At 41.6% G+C, this 12500-nt stretch overlaps 45 non-coding genes and 11 pseudogenes across 45 annotated transcripts in view; all 56 read left to right on the plus strand.

Annotated features, from left to right (window-relative positions):
• Positions 1–27: 27 nt before the first annotated feature.
• On the plus strand, positions 28–146 carry LOC134887875 (5S ribosomal RNA; annotated as a pseudogene).
• A 107-nt stretch (positions 147–253) lies between these two features.
• LOC135058978 (5S ribosomal RNA) lies at positions 254–372 on the plus strand. Its single transcript, XR_010245399.1, has one exon. It is a non-coding gene; the product is annotated as a 5S ribosomal RNA (ribosomal RNA).
• Positions 373–479: 107 nt separating this feature from the next.
• Positions 480–598, plus strand: LOC135065435 (5S ribosomal RNA). Its single transcript, XR_010251718.1, has one exon. It is a non-coding gene; the product is annotated as a 5S ribosomal RNA (ribosomal RNA).
• Positions 599–705: 107 nt separating this feature from the next.
• On the plus strand, positions 706–824 carry LOC135063112 (5S ribosomal RNA). The gene has a single exon (XR_010249450.1). It is a non-coding gene; the product is annotated as a 5S ribosomal RNA (ribosomal RNA).
• A 107-nt stretch (positions 825–931) lies between these two features.
• Positions 932–1050, plus strand: LOC135069923 (5S ribosomal RNA). The gene has a single exon (XR_010256102.1). It is a non-coding gene; the product is annotated as a 5S ribosomal RNA (ribosomal RNA).
• A 107-nt stretch (positions 1051–1157) lies between these two features.
• Positions 1158–1276, plus strand: LOC135066573 (5S ribosomal RNA). Its single transcript, XR_010252817.1, has one exon. It is a non-coding gene; the product is annotated as a 5S ribosomal RNA (ribosomal RNA).
• A 107-nt stretch (positions 1277–1383) lies between these two features.
• Positions 1384–1502, plus strand: LOC135069212 (5S ribosomal RNA). Its single transcript, XR_010255400.1, has one exon. It is a non-coding gene; the product is annotated as a 5S ribosomal RNA (ribosomal RNA).
• A 107-nt stretch (positions 1503–1609) lies between these two features.
• On the plus strand, positions 1610–1728 carry LOC134887903 (5S ribosomal RNA; annotated as a pseudogene).
• Positions 1729–1835: 107 nt separating this feature from the next.
• On the plus strand, positions 1836–1954 carry LOC134901462 (5S ribosomal RNA). The gene has a single exon (XR_010174953.1). It is a non-coding gene; the product is annotated as a 5S ribosomal RNA (ribosomal RNA).
• Positions 1955–2061: 107 nt separating this feature from the next.
• Positions 2062–2180, plus strand: LOC134888523 (5S ribosomal RNA; annotated as a pseudogene).
• A 107-nt stretch (positions 2181–2287) lies between these two features.
• Positions 2288–2406, plus strand: LOC135064996 (5S ribosomal RNA). Its single transcript, XR_010251290.1, has one exon. It is a non-coding gene; the product is annotated as a 5S ribosomal RNA (ribosomal RNA).
• Positions 2407–2513: 107 nt separating this feature from the next.
• Positions 2514–2632, plus strand: LOC134885652 (5S ribosomal RNA). The gene has a single exon (XR_010169762.1). It is a non-coding gene; the product is annotated as a 5S ribosomal RNA (ribosomal RNA).
• Positions 2633–2739: 107 nt separating this feature from the next.
• On the plus strand, positions 2740–2858 carry LOC135059207 (5S ribosomal RNA). Its single transcript, XR_010245619.1, has one exon. It is a non-coding gene; the product is annotated as a 5S ribosomal RNA (ribosomal RNA).
• A 107-nt stretch (positions 2859–2965) lies between these two features.
• LOC135058979 (5S ribosomal RNA) lies at positions 2966–3084 on the plus strand. Its single transcript, XR_010245400.1, has one exon. It is a non-coding gene; the product is annotated as a 5S ribosomal RNA (ribosomal RNA).
• A 107-nt stretch (positions 3085–3191) lies between these two features.
• Positions 3192–3310, plus strand: LOC135065436 (5S ribosomal RNA). Its single transcript, XR_010251719.1, has one exon. It is a non-coding gene; the product is annotated as a 5S ribosomal RNA (ribosomal RNA).
• Positions 3311–3417: 107 nt separating this feature from the next.
• Positions 3418–3536, plus strand: LOC135063113 (5S ribosomal RNA). Its single transcript, XR_010249451.1, has one exon. It is a non-coding gene; the product is annotated as a 5S ribosomal RNA (ribosomal RNA).
• Positions 3537–3643: 107 nt separating this feature from the next.
• Positions 3644–3762, plus strand: LOC135069924 (5S ribosomal RNA). Its single transcript, XR_010256103.1, has one exon. It is a non-coding gene; the product is annotated as a 5S ribosomal RNA (ribosomal RNA).
• Positions 3763–3869: 107 nt separating this feature from the next.
• Positions 3870–3988, plus strand: LOC135066574 (5S ribosomal RNA). The gene has a single exon (XR_010252818.1). It is a non-coding gene; the product is annotated as a 5S ribosomal RNA (ribosomal RNA).
• A 107-nt stretch (positions 3989–4095) lies between these two features.
• Positions 4096–4214, plus strand: LOC135069213 (5S ribosomal RNA). The gene has a single exon (XR_010255401.1). It is a non-coding gene; the product is annotated as a 5S ribosomal RNA (ribosomal RNA).
• Positions 4215–4321: 107 nt separating this feature from the next.
• LOC134887904 (5S ribosomal RNA) lies at positions 4322–4440 on the plus strand (annotated as a pseudogene).
• A 107-nt stretch (positions 4441–4547) lies between these two features.
• LOC134901463 (5S ribosomal RNA) lies at positions 4548–4666 on the plus strand. Its single transcript, XR_010174954.1, has one exon. It is a non-coding gene; the product is annotated as a 5S ribosomal RNA (ribosomal RNA).
• A 107-nt stretch (positions 4667–4773) lies between these two features.
• LOC134888524 (5S ribosomal RNA) lies at positions 4774–4892 on the plus strand (annotated as a pseudogene).
• Positions 4893–4999: 107 nt separating this feature from the next.
• LOC135064997 (5S ribosomal RNA) lies at positions 5000–5118 on the plus strand. The gene has a single exon (XR_010251291.1). It is a non-coding gene; the product is annotated as a 5S ribosomal RNA (ribosomal RNA).
• Positions 5119–5225: 107 nt separating this feature from the next.
• On the plus strand, positions 5226–5344 carry LOC134885653 (5S ribosomal RNA). The gene has a single exon (XR_010169763.1). It is a non-coding gene; the product is annotated as a 5S ribosomal RNA (ribosomal RNA).
• Positions 5345–5451: 107 nt separating this feature from the next.
• Positions 5452–5570, plus strand: LOC135064792 (5S ribosomal RNA). The gene has a single exon (XR_010251093.1). It is a non-coding gene; the product is annotated as a 5S ribosomal RNA (ribosomal RNA).
• Positions 5571–5677: 107 nt separating this feature from the next.
• Positions 5678–5796, plus strand: LOC135070601 (5S ribosomal RNA). Its single transcript, XR_010256759.1, has one exon. It is a non-coding gene; the product is annotated as a 5S ribosomal RNA (ribosomal RNA).
• Positions 5797–5903: 107 nt separating this feature from the next.
• On the plus strand, positions 5904–6022 carry LOC134886196 (5S ribosomal RNA). Its single transcript, XR_010170287.1, has one exon. It is a non-coding gene; the product is annotated as a 5S ribosomal RNA (ribosomal RNA).
• Positions 6023–6129: 107 nt separating this feature from the next.
• Positions 6130–6248, plus strand: LOC135061293 (5S ribosomal RNA). Its single transcript, XR_010247679.1, has one exon. It is a non-coding gene; the product is annotated as a 5S ribosomal RNA (ribosomal RNA).
• Positions 6249–6355: 107 nt separating this feature from the next.
• On the plus strand, positions 6356–6474 carry LOC135068696 (5S ribosomal RNA). The gene has a single exon (XR_010254889.1). It is a non-coding gene; the product is annotated as a 5S ribosomal RNA (ribosomal RNA).
• Positions 6475–6581: 107 nt separating this feature from the next.
• On the plus strand, positions 6582–6700 carry LOC134886351 (5S ribosomal RNA). Its single transcript, XR_010170436.1, has one exon. It is a non-coding gene; the product is annotated as a 5S ribosomal RNA (ribosomal RNA).
• Positions 6701–6807: 107 nt separating this feature from the next.
• LOC134893687 (5S ribosomal RNA) lies at positions 6808–6926 on the plus strand (annotated as a pseudogene).
• Positions 6927–7033: 107 nt separating this feature from the next.
• LOC134901895 (5S ribosomal RNA) lies at positions 7034–7152 on the plus strand. Its single transcript, XR_010175370.1, has one exon. It is a non-coding gene; the product is annotated as a 5S ribosomal RNA (ribosomal RNA).
• A 107-nt stretch (positions 7153–7259) lies between these two features.
• LOC135064391 (5S ribosomal RNA) lies at positions 7260–7378 on the plus strand. The gene has a single exon (XR_010250699.1). It is a non-coding gene; the product is annotated as a 5S ribosomal RNA (ribosomal RNA).
• A 107-nt stretch (positions 7379–7485) lies between these two features.
• Positions 7486–7604, plus strand: LOC135066681 (5S ribosomal RNA). The gene has a single exon (XR_010252921.1). It is a non-coding gene; the product is annotated as a 5S ribosomal RNA (ribosomal RNA).
• A 107-nt stretch (positions 7605–7711) lies between these two features.
• Positions 7712–7830, plus strand: LOC135064998 (5S ribosomal RNA). Its single transcript, XR_010251292.1, has one exon. It is a non-coding gene; the product is annotated as a 5S ribosomal RNA (ribosomal RNA).
• A 107-nt stretch (positions 7831–7937) lies between these two features.
• On the plus strand, positions 7938–8056 carry LOC135061798 (5S ribosomal RNA). The gene has a single exon (XR_010248168.1). It is a non-coding gene; the product is annotated as a 5S ribosomal RNA (ribosomal RNA).
• Positions 8057–8163: 107 nt separating this feature from the next.
• On the plus strand, positions 8164–8282 carry LOC134887657 (5S ribosomal RNA; annotated as a pseudogene).
• Positions 8283–8389: 107 nt separating this feature from the next.
• LOC134889306 (5S ribosomal RNA) lies at positions 8390–8508 on the plus strand (annotated as a pseudogene).
• A 107-nt stretch (positions 8509–8615) lies between these two features.
• Positions 8616–8734, plus strand: LOC134896285 (5S ribosomal RNA; annotated as a pseudogene).
• A 107-nt stretch (positions 8735–8841) lies between these two features.
• Positions 8842–8960, plus strand: LOC134890803 (5S ribosomal RNA; annotated as a pseudogene).
• Positions 8961–9067: 107 nt separating this feature from the next.
• LOC134901896 (5S ribosomal RNA) lies at positions 9068–9186 on the plus strand. Its single transcript, XR_010175371.1, has one exon. It is a non-coding gene; the product is annotated as a 5S ribosomal RNA (ribosomal RNA).
• Positions 9187–9293: 107 nt separating this feature from the next.
• On the plus strand, positions 9294–9412 carry LOC135064392 (5S ribosomal RNA). The gene has a single exon (XR_010250700.1). It is a non-coding gene; the product is annotated as a 5S ribosomal RNA (ribosomal RNA).
• A 107-nt stretch (positions 9413–9519) lies between these two features.
• LOC135068901 (5S ribosomal RNA) lies at positions 9520–9638 on the plus strand. Its single transcript, XR_010255092.1, has one exon. It is a non-coding gene; the product is annotated as a 5S ribosomal RNA (ribosomal RNA).
• Positions 9639–9745: 107 nt separating this feature from the next.
• On the plus strand, positions 9746–9864 carry LOC134902215 (5S ribosomal RNA). Its single transcript, XR_010175685.1, has one exon. It is a non-coding gene; the product is annotated as a 5S ribosomal RNA (ribosomal RNA).
• A 107-nt stretch (positions 9865–9971) lies between these two features.
• Positions 9972–10090, plus strand: LOC135070603 (5S ribosomal RNA). The gene has a single exon (XR_010256761.1). It is a non-coding gene; the product is annotated as a 5S ribosomal RNA (ribosomal RNA).
• A 107-nt stretch (positions 10091–10197) lies between these two features.
• LOC134886198 (5S ribosomal RNA) lies at positions 10198–10316 on the plus strand. The gene has a single exon (XR_010170289.1). It is a non-coding gene; the product is annotated as a 5S ribosomal RNA (ribosomal RNA).
• A 107-nt stretch (positions 10317–10423) lies between these two features.
• On the plus strand, positions 10424–10542 carry LOC135061294 (5S ribosomal RNA). The gene has a single exon (XR_010247680.1). It is a non-coding gene; the product is annotated as a 5S ribosomal RNA (ribosomal RNA).
• A 107-nt stretch (positions 10543–10649) lies between these two features.
• On the plus strand, positions 10650–10768 carry LOC135068697 (5S ribosomal RNA). Its single transcript, XR_010254890.1, has one exon. It is a non-coding gene; the product is annotated as a 5S ribosomal RNA (ribosomal RNA).
• Positions 10769–10875: 107 nt separating this feature from the next.
• On the plus strand, positions 10876–10994 carry LOC134886352 (5S ribosomal RNA). Its single transcript, XR_010170437.1, has one exon. It is a non-coding gene; the product is annotated as a 5S ribosomal RNA (ribosomal RNA).
• Positions 10995–11101: 107 nt separating this feature from the next.
• Positions 11102–11220, plus strand: LOC134893688 (5S ribosomal RNA; annotated as a pseudogene).
• Positions 11221–11327: 107 nt separating this feature from the next.
• Positions 11328–11446, plus strand: LOC134901897 (5S ribosomal RNA). The gene has a single exon (XR_010175372.1). It is a non-coding gene; the product is annotated as a 5S ribosomal RNA (ribosomal RNA).
• Positions 11447–11553: 107 nt separating this feature from the next.
• On the plus strand, positions 11554–11672 carry LOC135064393 (5S ribosomal RNA). The gene has a single exon (XR_010250701.1). It is a non-coding gene; the product is annotated as a 5S ribosomal RNA (ribosomal RNA).
• A 107-nt stretch (positions 11673–11779) lies between these two features.
• Positions 11780–11898, plus strand: LOC134885100 (5S ribosomal RNA). Its single transcript, XR_010169224.1, has one exon. It is a non-coding gene; the product is annotated as a 5S ribosomal RNA (ribosomal RNA).
• A 107-nt stretch (positions 11899–12005) lies between these two features.
• LOC135065000 (5S ribosomal RNA) lies at positions 12006–12124 on the plus strand. Its single transcript, XR_010251293.1, has one exon. It is a non-coding gene; the product is annotated as a 5S ribosomal RNA (ribosomal RNA).
• Positions 12125–12231: 107 nt separating this feature from the next.
• Positions 12232–12350, plus strand: LOC135062331 (5S ribosomal RNA). The gene has a single exon (XR_010248683.1). It is a non-coding gene; the product is annotated as a 5S ribosomal RNA (ribosomal RNA).
• Positions 12351–12457: 107 nt separating this feature from the next.
• LOC134884749 (5S ribosomal RNA) overlaps positions 12458–12500 on the plus strand; it is a 119-nt gene continuing 76 nt past the window's right edge. The window contains exon 1 of the ribosomal RNA XR_010168886.1: positions 12458–12500. This exon is cut by the window's right edge and continues 76 nt beyond it. This is a non-coding gene — a ribosomal RNA (5S ribosomal RNA).

Below are 12500 nucleotides of genomic sequence, written 5' to 3' on the forward strand. Positions count from 1 at the left end.
AAAGTTCTAACAGAAACCACAAAGCTCATCTAGAGCCACACCACACTGGATACGCCCAATCTCATCTGATCTTGGAAGCTAAGCAGTGGTGGGCCTGGTTAGTACTTGGATGGGAGACCACCTGGGAATGCAAGGTGTTGTAGATATTTTTATACTGCCAACACCGTTCTGTTGATGCATTCCATTTTCAAACGTATTCATTTATGAACCAGTAGTTAGAAGTAGAAAAGTTCTAACAGAAACCACAAAGCTCATCTACAGCCACACCACACTGGATATGCCCAATCTCATCTGATCTTGGAAGCTAAGCAGTGTTGGGCCTGGTTAGTACTTGGATGGGAGACCACCTGGGAATACAAGGTGCTGTAGATATTTTTATACTGCCAACACCGTTCTGTTGATGCATTCCATTTTGAAACGTATTCATTTATGAACCAGTAGTTAGAAGTAGAAAAGTTCTAACAGAAACCACAAAGGTCATCTACAGCCACACCACACTGGATACGCCCAATCTCATCTGATCTAGGAAGCTAAGCAGTGTTGGGCCTGGTTAGTACTTGGATGGGAGACCACCTGGGAATACAAGGTGCTGTAGATATTTTTATACTACCAACACCGTTCTGTTGATGCATTCCATTTTCAAATGTATTCATTTATGAACCAGTAGTTAGAAGTAGAAAAGTTCTAACAGAAACCATAAAGCTCATCTACAGCCACACCACACTGGATACGCCCAATCTCATCTGATCTTGGAAGCTAAGCAGTGTTGGTCCTGGTTAGTACTTGGATGGGAGACCACCTGGGAATACAAGGTGCTGTAGATATTTTTATACTACCAACACCGTTCTGTTGATGCATTCCATTTTCAAACGTATTCATTTATGAACCAGTAGTTAGAAGTATAAAAGTTCTAACAGAAACCACAAAGCTCATCTACAGCCACACCACACTGGATACGCCCAATCTCATCTGATCTTGGAAGCTAAGCAGTGTTGGGCCTGGTTAGTACTTGGATCGGAGACCACCTGGGAATACAAGGTGCTGTAGATAATTTTATACTGCCAACACCGTTCTGTTGATGCATTCCATTTTCAAACGTATTCATTTATGAACCAGTAGTTAGAAGTAGAAAAGTTCTAACAGAAACCACAACATTCATCTACAGCCACACCATACTGGATACGCCCAATCTCATCTGATCTTGGAAGCTAAGCAGTGTTGGGCCTGGTTAGTACTTGGATGGGAGACCACCTGGGAATACAAGGTGCTGTTGATATTTTTATACTGCCAACACCGTTCTGTTGATGCATTCCATTTTAAAATGTATTCATTTGTGAACCAGTAGTTAGAAGTAGAAAAGTTCTAAAAGAAACCACAAAGCTCATCTATAGCCACACCACACTGGATACGCCCAATCTCATCTGATCTTGGAAGCTAAGCAGTGTTGGGCCTGGTTAGTACTTGGATGGGAGACCACCTGGGAATACAAGGTGGTGTAGATAATTTTATACTGCCAACACCGTTCTGTTGATGCATTCAATTTTAAAACGTATTCATTTATGAACCAGTAGTTAGAAGTAGAAAAGTTCTAACAGAAAACACAACGCTCATCTACAGCCACACCAGACTGGATACGCCCAATCTCATCTGATCTTGGAAGCTAAACAGTGTTGGGCCTGGTTAGTATTTGGATGGGAGACCACCTGGGAATACAAGGTGCTGTAGATATTTTTATACTGCCAACACCGTTCTGTTGATGCATTCCATTTTCAAACGTATTCATTTATGAACCAGTAGTCAGAAGTAGAAAAGTTCTAACAGAAACGACAAAGCTCATCTACAGTCACACCACACTGGATACGCCCAATCTCATCTGATCTTGGAAGCTAAGCAGTGTTGGGCCTGGTTAGTACTTGGATGGGAGACCACCTGGGAATACAAGGTGCTGTAGATATTTTTATACTGCCAACACCGTTCTGTTGATGCATTCCATTTTCAAACGTATTCATTTATGAACCAGTAGTTAGAAGTAGAAAAGTTCTAACAGAAACCACAAAGCTCATCTACAGCCACACTGAACTGGATACGCCCAATCTCATCTGATCTTGAAAGCTAAGCAGTGTTGGGCCTGGTTAGTACTTGGATGGGAGACCACCTGGGAATACAAGGTGCTGTAGATATTTTTATACTGCCAACACCGTTCTGTTGATGCATTCCATTTACAAACTTATTCATTTATGAACCAGTAGTTAGAAGTAGAAAAGTTCTAACAGAAACCACAAAACTCATCTACAGCCACACCACACTGGATACGCCCAATCTCATCTGATCTTGGAAGCTAAGCAGTGTTGGGCCTGGTTAGTACTTGGATGGGAGACCACCTGGGAATACAAAGTGCTGTAGATATTTTTATACTGCCAACACCGTTCTGTTGATGCATTCCATTTTCAAACGTATTCATTTATGAACCAGTAGTTAGAAGTAGAAAAGTTCAAACAGAAACCACAAAGCTCATCTACAGCCACTCCACACTGGATACGCCCAATCTCATCTGATCTTGGAAGCTAAGCAGTGTTGGGCCTGGTTAGTACTTGGATGGGAGACCACCTGGGACTACAAGGTGCTGTAGATATTTTTATACTGCCAACACCGTTCTGTTGATGCATTCCATTTTCAAACGTATTCATTTATGAACCAGTAGTTAGAAGTAGAAAAGTTCTAACCGAAAACACAAAGCTCATCTACAGCCACACCACACTGGATACGCCCAATCTCATCTGATCTTGGAAGCTAAGCAGTGTTGGGCCTGGTTAGTACTTGGATGGGAGACCACCTGGGAATACAAGGTGTTGTAGATATTTTTATACTGCCAACACCGTTCTGTTGATGCATTCCATTTTCAAACGTATTCATTTATGAACCAGTAGTTAGAAGTAGAAAAGTTCTAACAGAAACCACAAAGCTCATCTACAGCCACACCACACTGGATATGCCCAATCTCATCTGATCTTGGAAGCTAAGCAGTGTTGGGCCTGGTTAGTACTTGGATGGGAGACCACCTGGGAATACAAGGTGCTGTAGATATTTTTATACTGCCAACACCGTTCTGTTGATGCATTCCATTTTGAAACGTATTCATTTATGAACCAGTAGTTAGAAGTAGAAAAGTTCTAACAGAAACCACAAAGGTCATCTACAGCCACACCACACTGGATACGCCCAATCTCATCTGATCTAGGAAGCTAAGCAGTGTTGGGCCTGGTTAGTACTTGGATGGGAGACCACCTGGGAATACAAGGTGCTGTAGATATTTTTATACTACCAACACCGTTCTGTTGATGCATTCCATTTTCAAATGTATTCATTTATGAACCAGTAGTTAGAAGTAGAAAAGTTCTAACAGAAACCATAAAGCTCATCTACAGCCACACCACACTGGATACGCCCAATCTCATCTGATCTTGGAAGCTAAGCAGTGTTGGTCCTGGTTAGTACTTGGATGGGAGACCACCTGGGAATACAAGGTGCTGTAGATATTTTTATACTACCAACACCGTTCTGTTGATGCATTCCATTTTCAAACGTATTCATTTATGAACCAGTAGTTAGAAGTATAAAAGTTCTAACAGAAACCACAAAGCTCATCTACAGCCACACCACACTGGATACGCCCAATCTCATCTGATCTTGGAAGCTAAGCAGTGTTGGGCCTGGTTAGTACTTGGATCGGAGACCACCTGGGAATACAAGGTGCTGTAGATAATTTTATACTGCCAACACCGTTCTGTTGATGCATTCCATTTTCAAACGTATTCATTTATGAACCAGTAGTTAGAAGTAGAAAAGTTCTAACAGAAACCACAACATTCATCTACAGCCACACCATACTGGATACGCCCAATCTCATCTGATCTTGGAAGCTAAGCAGTGTTGGGCCTGGTTAGTACTTGGATGGGAGACCACCTGGGAATACAAGGTGCTGTTGATATTTTTATACTGCCAACACCGTTCTGTTGATGCATTCCATTTTAAAATGTATTCATTTGTGAACCAGTAGTTAGAAGTAGAAAAGTTCTAAAAGAAACCACAAAGCTCATCTATAGCCACACCACACTGGATACGCCCAATCTCATCTGATCTTGGAAGCTAAGCAGTGTTGGGCCTGGTTAGTACTTGGATGGGAGACCACCTGGGAATACAAGGTGGTGTAGATAATTTTATACTGCCAACACCGTTCTGTTGATGCATTCAATTTTAAAACGTATTCATTTATGAACCAGTAGTTAGAAGTAGAAAAGTTCTAACAGAAAACACAACGCTCATCTACAGCCACACCAGACTGGATACGCCCAATCTCATCTGATCTTGGAAGCTAAACAGTGTTGGGCCTGGTTAGTATTTGGATGGGAGACCACCTGGGAATACAAGGTGCTGTAGATATTTTTATACTGCCAACACCGTTCTGTTGATGCATTCCATTTTCAAACGTATTCATTTATGAACCAGTAGTCAGAAGTAGAAAAGTTCTAACAGAAACGACAAAGCTCATCTACAGTCACACCACACTGGATACGCCCAATCTCATCTGATCTTGGAAGCTAAGCAGTGTTGGGCCTGGTTAGTACTTGGATGGGAGACCACCTGGGAATACAAGGTGCTGTAGATATTTTTATACTGCCAACACCGTTCTGTTGATGCATTCCATTTTCAAACGTATTCATTTATGAACCAGTAGTTAGAAGTAGAAAAGTTCTAACAGAAACCACAAAGCTCATCTACAGCCACACTGAACTGGATACGCCCAATCTCATCTGATCTTGAAAGCTAAGCAGTGTTGGGCCTGGTTAGTACTTGGATGGGAGACCACCTGGGAATACAAGGTGCTGTAGATATTTTTATACTGCCAACACCGTTCTGTTGATGCATTCCATTTACAAACTTATTCATTTATGAACCAGTAGTTAGAAGTAGAAAAGTTCTAACAGAAACCACAAAACTCATCTACAGCCACACCACACTGGATACGCCCAATCTCATCTGATCTTGGAAGCTAAGCAGTGTTGGGCCTGGTTAGTACTTGGATGGGAGACCACCTGGGAATACAAAGTGCTGTAGATATTTTTATACTGCCAACACCGTTCTGTTGATGCATTCCATTTTCAAACGTATTCATTTATGAACCAGTAGTTAGAAGTAGAAAAGTTCAAACAGAAACCACAAAGCTCATCTACAGCCACTCCACACTGGATACGCCCAATCTCATCTGATCTTGGAAGCTAAGCAGTGTTGGGCCTGGTTAGTACTTGGATGGGAGACCACCTGGGACTACAAGGTGCTGTAGATATTTTTATACTGCCAACACCGTTCTGTTGATGCATTCCATTTTCAAACGTATTCATTTATGAACCAGTAGTTAGAAGTAGAAAAGTTCTAACCGAAAACACAAAGCTCATCTACAGCCACACCACACTGGATACGCCCAATCTCATCTGATCTTGGAAGCTAAGCAGTGTTGGGCCTGGTTAGTACTTGGATGGGAGACCACCTGGGAATACAAGGTGCTGTAGATATTTTTATACTGCCAACACCGTTCTGTTGATGCATTCCATTTTCAAACGTATTCATTTATGAACCAGTAGTTAGAAGTAGAAAAGTTCTAACAGAAACCACAAAGCTCATCTACAGCCACACCAGACTGGATACGCCCAATCTCATCTGATCTTGGAAGCTAAGCAGTGTTGGGCCTGGTTAGTACTTGGATGGGAGTCCACCTGGGAATACAAGGTGCTGTAGATAATTTTATACTGCCAACACCGTTCTGTTGATGCATTCCATTTTAAAACGTATTCATTTATGAACCAGTAGTTAGAAGTAGAAAAGTTCTAACAGAAACCACAAAGTTCATCTACAGCCACACCACATTGGATACGCCCAAGCTCATCTGATCTTGGAAGCTAAGCAGTGTTGGGCCTGGTTAGTACTTGGATGGGAGACCACCTAGGAATACAAGGTGCTGTAGATATTTTTATACTGCCAACACCGTTCTGTTGATGCATTCCATTTTCAAACGTATTTATTTATGAACCAGTAGTTAGAAGTAGAAAAGTTCTAACAGAAACCATAAAACTCATCTACAGCCACACCATACTGGATACGCCCAATCTCATCTGATCTTGGAAGCTAAGCAGTGTTGGGCCTGTTTAGTACTTGGATGGGAGACCACCTGGGAATACAAGGTGCTGTAGATATTTTTATACTGCCAACACCGTTCTGTTGATGCATTCCATTTTCAAACGTATTCATTTATGAACCAGTAGTTAGAAGTAGAAAAGTTCTAACAGAAACCACAAAGCTCATCTACAGCCACACCACACTGGATACGCCCAATCTCATCTGATCTTGGAAGCTAAGCAGTGTTGGGCCTGGTTAGTACTTGAATGGGAGACCACCTGGGAATACAAGGTGCTGAAGATATTTTTATACTGCCAACACCGTTCTGTTGATGCATTCCATTTTCAAATGCATTCATTTATGAACCAGTAGTTAGAAGTAGAAAAGTACTAACAGAAACCATAAAGCTCTTCTACAGCCACACCACACTGGATATGCCCAATCTCATCTGATCTTGGAAGCTAAGCAGTGTTAGGCCTGGTTAGTACTTGGATGGGAGACCACCTGGGAATACAAGGTGCTGTAGATAATTTTATACTGCCAACACCGTTCTGTTGATGCATTCCATTTTAAAATGTATTCATTTATGAACCAGTAGTTAGAAGTAGAAAAGTTCTAACAGAAACCAGAAAGTTCATCTACAGCAGCACCACACTGGATACGCCCAATCTCACCTGATCTTGGAAGCTAAGCAGTGTTGGGCTTGGTTAGTAATTGGATGGGAGACCACCTGGGAATACAAGGTGCTGTAGATATTTTTATACTGCCAACACCGTTCTGTTGATGCATTCCATTTTCAAACGTATTCATTTATGAACCAGTAGTTAGAAGTAGAAAAGTTCTAACAGAAACCACAAAGCTCATCTACAGCCACACCACACTGGATACGCCCAATCTCATCTGATCTTGGAAGCTAAGCAGTGTTGGGCCTGGTTAGTACTTGGTTGGGAGACCACCTGGGAATACAAGGTGCTGTAGATATTTTTATACTACCAACACCGTTCTGTTGATGCATTCCATTTTCAAACTTATTCATTTATGAACCAGTAGTTAGAAGTAGAAAAGTACTAACAGAAACCATAAAGCTCTTCTACAGCCACACCACACTGGATATGCCCAATCTCATCTGATCTTGGAAGCTAAGCAGTGTTGGGCCTGGTTAGTACTTGGATGGGAGACCACCTGGGAATACAAGGTGCTGTAGATAATTTTATACTGCCAACACCGTTCTGTTGATGCATTCCATTTTAAAATGTATTCATTTATGAACCAGTAGTTAGAAGTAGAAAAGTTCTAACAGAAACCAGAAAGTTCATCTACAGCAGCACCACACTGGATACGCCCAATCTCATCTGATCTTGGAAGCTAAGCAGTGTTGGGCCTGGTTAGTACTTGGATGGGAGACCACCTGGGAATACAAGGTGCTGTAGATATTTTTATACTGCCAACACCGTTCTGTTGATGCATTCCATTTTCAAACGTATTCATTTATGAACCAGTAGTTAGAAGTATAAAAGTTCTAACAGAAACCACAAAGCTCATCTACAGCCACACCACACTGGATACGCCCAATCTCATCTGATCTTGGAAGCTAAGCAGTGTTGGGCCTGGTTAGTACTTGGATGGGAGACCACCTGGGAATACAAAGTGCTGTAGATATTTTTATACTGCCAACACCGTTCTGTTGATGCATTCCATTTTCAAACGTATTCATTTATGAACCAGTAGTTAGAAGTAGAAAAGTTCTAACAGAAACCACAAAGCTCATCTACAGCCACACCACACTGGATACGCCCAATCTCATCTGATCTTGGAAGCTAAGCGGTGTTGGGCCTGGTTAGTACTTGGATGGGAGACCATCTGGGAATACAAGGTGCTGTAGATGTTTTTATACTACCAACACCGTTCTGTTGATGCATTCCATTTTCAAACGTATTCATTTATGAACCAGTAGTTAGAAGTAGAAAAGTACTAACAGAAACCATAAAGCTCTTCTACAGCAGCACCACACTGGATATGCCCAATCTCATCTGATCTTGGAAGCTAAGCAGTGTTGGGCCTGGTTAGTACTTGGATGGGAGACCACCTGGGAATACAAGGTGCTGTAGATAATTTTATACTGCCAACACCGTTCTGTTGATGCATTCCATTTTAAAACGTATTCATTTATGAACCAGTAGTTAGAAGTAGAAAAGTACTAACAGAAACCATAAAGCTCTTCTACAGCCACACCACACTGGATATGCCCAATCTCATCTGATCTTGGAAGCTAAGCAGTGTTGGGCCTGGTTAGTACTTGGATAGGAGTCCACCTGGGAATACAAGGTGCTGTAGATAATTTTATACTGCCAACACCGTTCTGTTGATGCATTCCATTTTCAAACGTATTCATTTATGAACCAGTAGTTAGAAGTAGAAAAGTTCTAACAGAAACCACAAAGCTCATCTACAGCCACAACACATTGGATACGCCCAATCTCATCTGATCTTTTACGCTAAGCAGTGTTGGGCCTGGTTAGTACTTGGATGGGAGACCACCTGGGAATACAAGGTGTTGTAGATATTTTTATACTGCCAACACCGTTCTGTTGATGCATTCCATTTTCAAACGTATTCATTTATGAACCAGTAGTTAGAAGTAGAAAAGTTCTAACAGAAACCACAAAGCTCATTTACAGCCACACCACACTGGATACGCCCAATCTCACCTGATCTTGGAAGCTAAGCAGTGTTGGGCTTGGTTAGTAATTGGATGGGAGACCACCTGGGAATACAAGGTGCTGTAGATATTTTTATACTGCCAACACCGTTCTGTTGATGCATTCCATTTTCAAACGTATTCATTTATGAACCAGTAGTTAGAAGTAGAAAAGTTCTAACAGAAACCACAAAGCTCATCTACAGCCACACCACACTGGATACGCCCAATCTCATCTGATCTTGGAAGCTAAGCAGTGTTGGGCCTGGTTAGTACTTGGTTGGGAGACCACCTGGGAATACAAGGTGCTGTAGATATTTTTATACTACCAACACCGTTCTGTTGATGCATTCCATTTTCAAACTTATTCATTTATGAACCAGTAGTTAGAAGTAGAAAAGTACTAACAGAAACCATAAAGCTCTTCTACAGCCACACCACACTGGATATGCCCAATCTCATCTGATCTTGGAAGCTAAGCAGTGTTGGGCCTGGTTAGTACTTGGATGGGAGACCACCTGGGAATACAAGGTGCTGTAGATATTTTTATACTGCCAACACCGTTCTGTTGATGCATTCCATTTTCAAACGTATTCATTTATGAACCAGTAGTTAGAAGTAGAAAAGTTCTAACAGAAACCATAAAGCATATCTACAGCCACACCACACTGGATACGCCCAATCTCATCTGATCTTGGAAGCTAAGCAGTGTTGGGCCTGGTTAGTACTTGGATGGGAGTCCACCTGGAAATACAAGGTGCTGTAGATAATTTTATACTGCCAACACCGTTCTGTTGATGCATTCCATTTTAAAACGTATTCATTTATGAACCAGTAGTTAGAAGTAGAAAAGTTCTAACAGAAACCACAAAGTTCATCTACAGCCACACCACATTGGATACGCCCAATCTCATCTGATCTTGGAAGCTAAGCAGTGTTGGGCCTGGTTAGTACTTGGATGGGAGACCACCTGGGAATACAAGGTGCTGTAGATATTTTTATACTGCCAACACCGTTCTGTTGATGCATTCCATTTTCAAACGTATTCATTTATGAACCAGTAGTTAGAAGTAGAAAAGTTCTAACAGAAACCACAAAGCTCATCTACAGCCACACCAGACTGGATACGCCCAATCTCATCTGATCTTGGAAGCTAAGCAGTGTTGGGCCTGGTTAGTACTTGGATGGGAGTCCACCTGGGAATACAAGGTGCTGTAGATAATTTTATACTGCCAACACCGTTCTGTTGATGCATTCCATTTTAAAACGTATTCATTTATGAACCAGTAGTTAGAAGTAGAAAAGTTCTAACAGAAACCACAAAGTTCATCTACAGCCACACCACATTGGATACGCCCAAGCTCATCTGATCTTGGAAGCTAAGCAGTGTTGGGCCTGGTTAGTACTTGGATGGGAGACCACCTAGGAATACAAGGTGCTGTAGATATTTTTATACTGCCAACACCGTTCTGTTGATGCATTCCATTTTCAAACGTATTTATTTATGAACCAGTAGTTAGAAGTAGAAAAGTTCTAACAGAAACCATAAAACTCATCTACAGCCACACCATACTGGATACGCCCAATCTCATCTGATCTTGGAAGCTAAGCAGTGTTGGGCCTGTTTAGTACTTGGATGGGAGACCACCTGGGAATACAAGGTGCTGTAGATATTTTTATACTGCCAACACCGTTCTGTTGATGCATTCCATTTTCAAACGTATTCATTTATGAACCAGTAGTTAGAAGTAGAAAAGTTCTAACAGAAACCACAAAGCTCATCTACAGCCACACCACACTGGATACGCCCAATCTCATCTGATCTTGGAAGCTAAGCAGTGTTGGGCCTGGTTAGTACTTGAATGGGAGACCACCTGGGAATACAAGGTGCTGAAGATATTTTTATACTGCCAACACCGTTCTGTTGATGCATTCCATTTTCAAATGCATTCATTTATGAACCAGTAGTTAGAAGTAGAAAAGTACTAACAGAAACCATAAAGCTCTTCTACAGCCACACCACACTGGATATGCCCAATCTCATCTGATCTTGGAAGCTAAGCAGTGTTAGGCCTGGTTAGTACTTGGATGGGAGACCACCTGGGAATACAAGGTGCTGTAGATAATTTTATACTGCCAACACCGTTCTGTTGATGCATTCCATTTTAAAATGTATTCATTTATGAACCAGTAGTTAGAAGTAGAAAAGTTCTAACAGAAACCAGAAAGTTCATCTACAGCAGCACCACACTGGATACGCCCAATCTCACCTGATCTTGGAAGCTAAGCAGTGTTGGGCTTGGTTAGTAATTGGATGGGAGACCACCTGGGAATACAAGGTGCTGTAGATATTTTTATACTGCCAACACCGTTCTGTTGATGCATTCCATTTTCAAACGTATTCATTTATGAACCAGTAGTTAGAAGTAGAAAAGTTCTAACAGAAACCACAAAGCTCATCTACAGCCACACCACACTGGATACGCCCAATCTCATCTGATCTTGGAAGCTAAGCAGTGTTGGGCCTGGTTAGTACTTGGTTGGGAGACCACCTGGGAATACAAGGTGCTGTAGATATTTTTATACTACCAACACCGTTCTGTTGATGCATTCCATTTTCAAACTTATTCATTTATGAACCAGTAGTTAGAAGTAGAAAAGTACTAACAGAAACCATAAAGCTCTTCTACAGCCACACCACACTGGATATGCCCAATCTCATCTGATCTTGGAAGCTAAGCAGTGTTGGGCCTGGTTAGTACTTGGATGGGAGACCACCTGGGAATACAAGGTGCTGTAGATAATTTTATACTGCCAACACCGTTCTGTTGATGCATTCCATTTTAAAATGTATTCATTTATGAACCAGTAGTTAGAAGTAGAAAAGTTCTAACAGAAACCAGAAAGTTCATCTACAGCAGCACCACACTGGATACGCCCAATCTCATCTGATCTTGGAAGCTAAGCAGTGTTGGGCCTGGTTAGTACTTGGATGGGAGACCACCTGGGAATACAAGGTACTGTAGATATTTTTATACTGCCAACACCGTTCTGTTGATGCATTCCATTTTCAAACGTATTCATTTATGAACCAGTAGTTAGAAGTATAAAAGTTCTAACAGAAACCACAAAGCTCATCTACAGCCACACCACACTGGATACGCCCAATCTCATCTGATCTTGGAAGCTAAGCAGTGTTGGGCCTGGTTAGTACTTGGATGGGAGACCACCTGGGAATACAAAGTGCTGTAGATATTTTTATACTGCCAACACCGTTCTGTTGATGCATTCCATTTTCAAACGTATTCATTTATGAACCAGTAGTTAGAAGTAGAAAAGTTCTAACAGAAACCACAAAGCTCATCTACAGCCACACCACACTGGATATGCCCAATCTCATCTGATCTTGGAAGCTAAGCGGTGTTGGGCCTGGTTAGTACTTGGATGGGAGACCACCTGGGAATACAAGGTGCTGTAGATAATTTTATACTGCCAACACCGTTCTGTTGATGCATTCCATTTTAAAACGTATTCATTTATGAACCAGTAGTTAGAAGTAGAAAAGTTCTAATAGAAACCACGAAGTTCATCTACAGCCACACCACATTGGATACGCCCAAGCTCATCTGAT

Source organism: Pseudophryne corroboree, chromosome 3 (assembly GCF_028390025.1).
Source record: "Pseudophryne corroboree isolate aPseCor3 chromosome 3, aPseCor3.hap2, whole genome shotgun sequence".
Lineage (NCBI taxonomy): Eukaryota > Metazoa > Chordata > Amphibia > Anura > Myobatrachidae > Pseudophryne > Pseudophryne corroboree.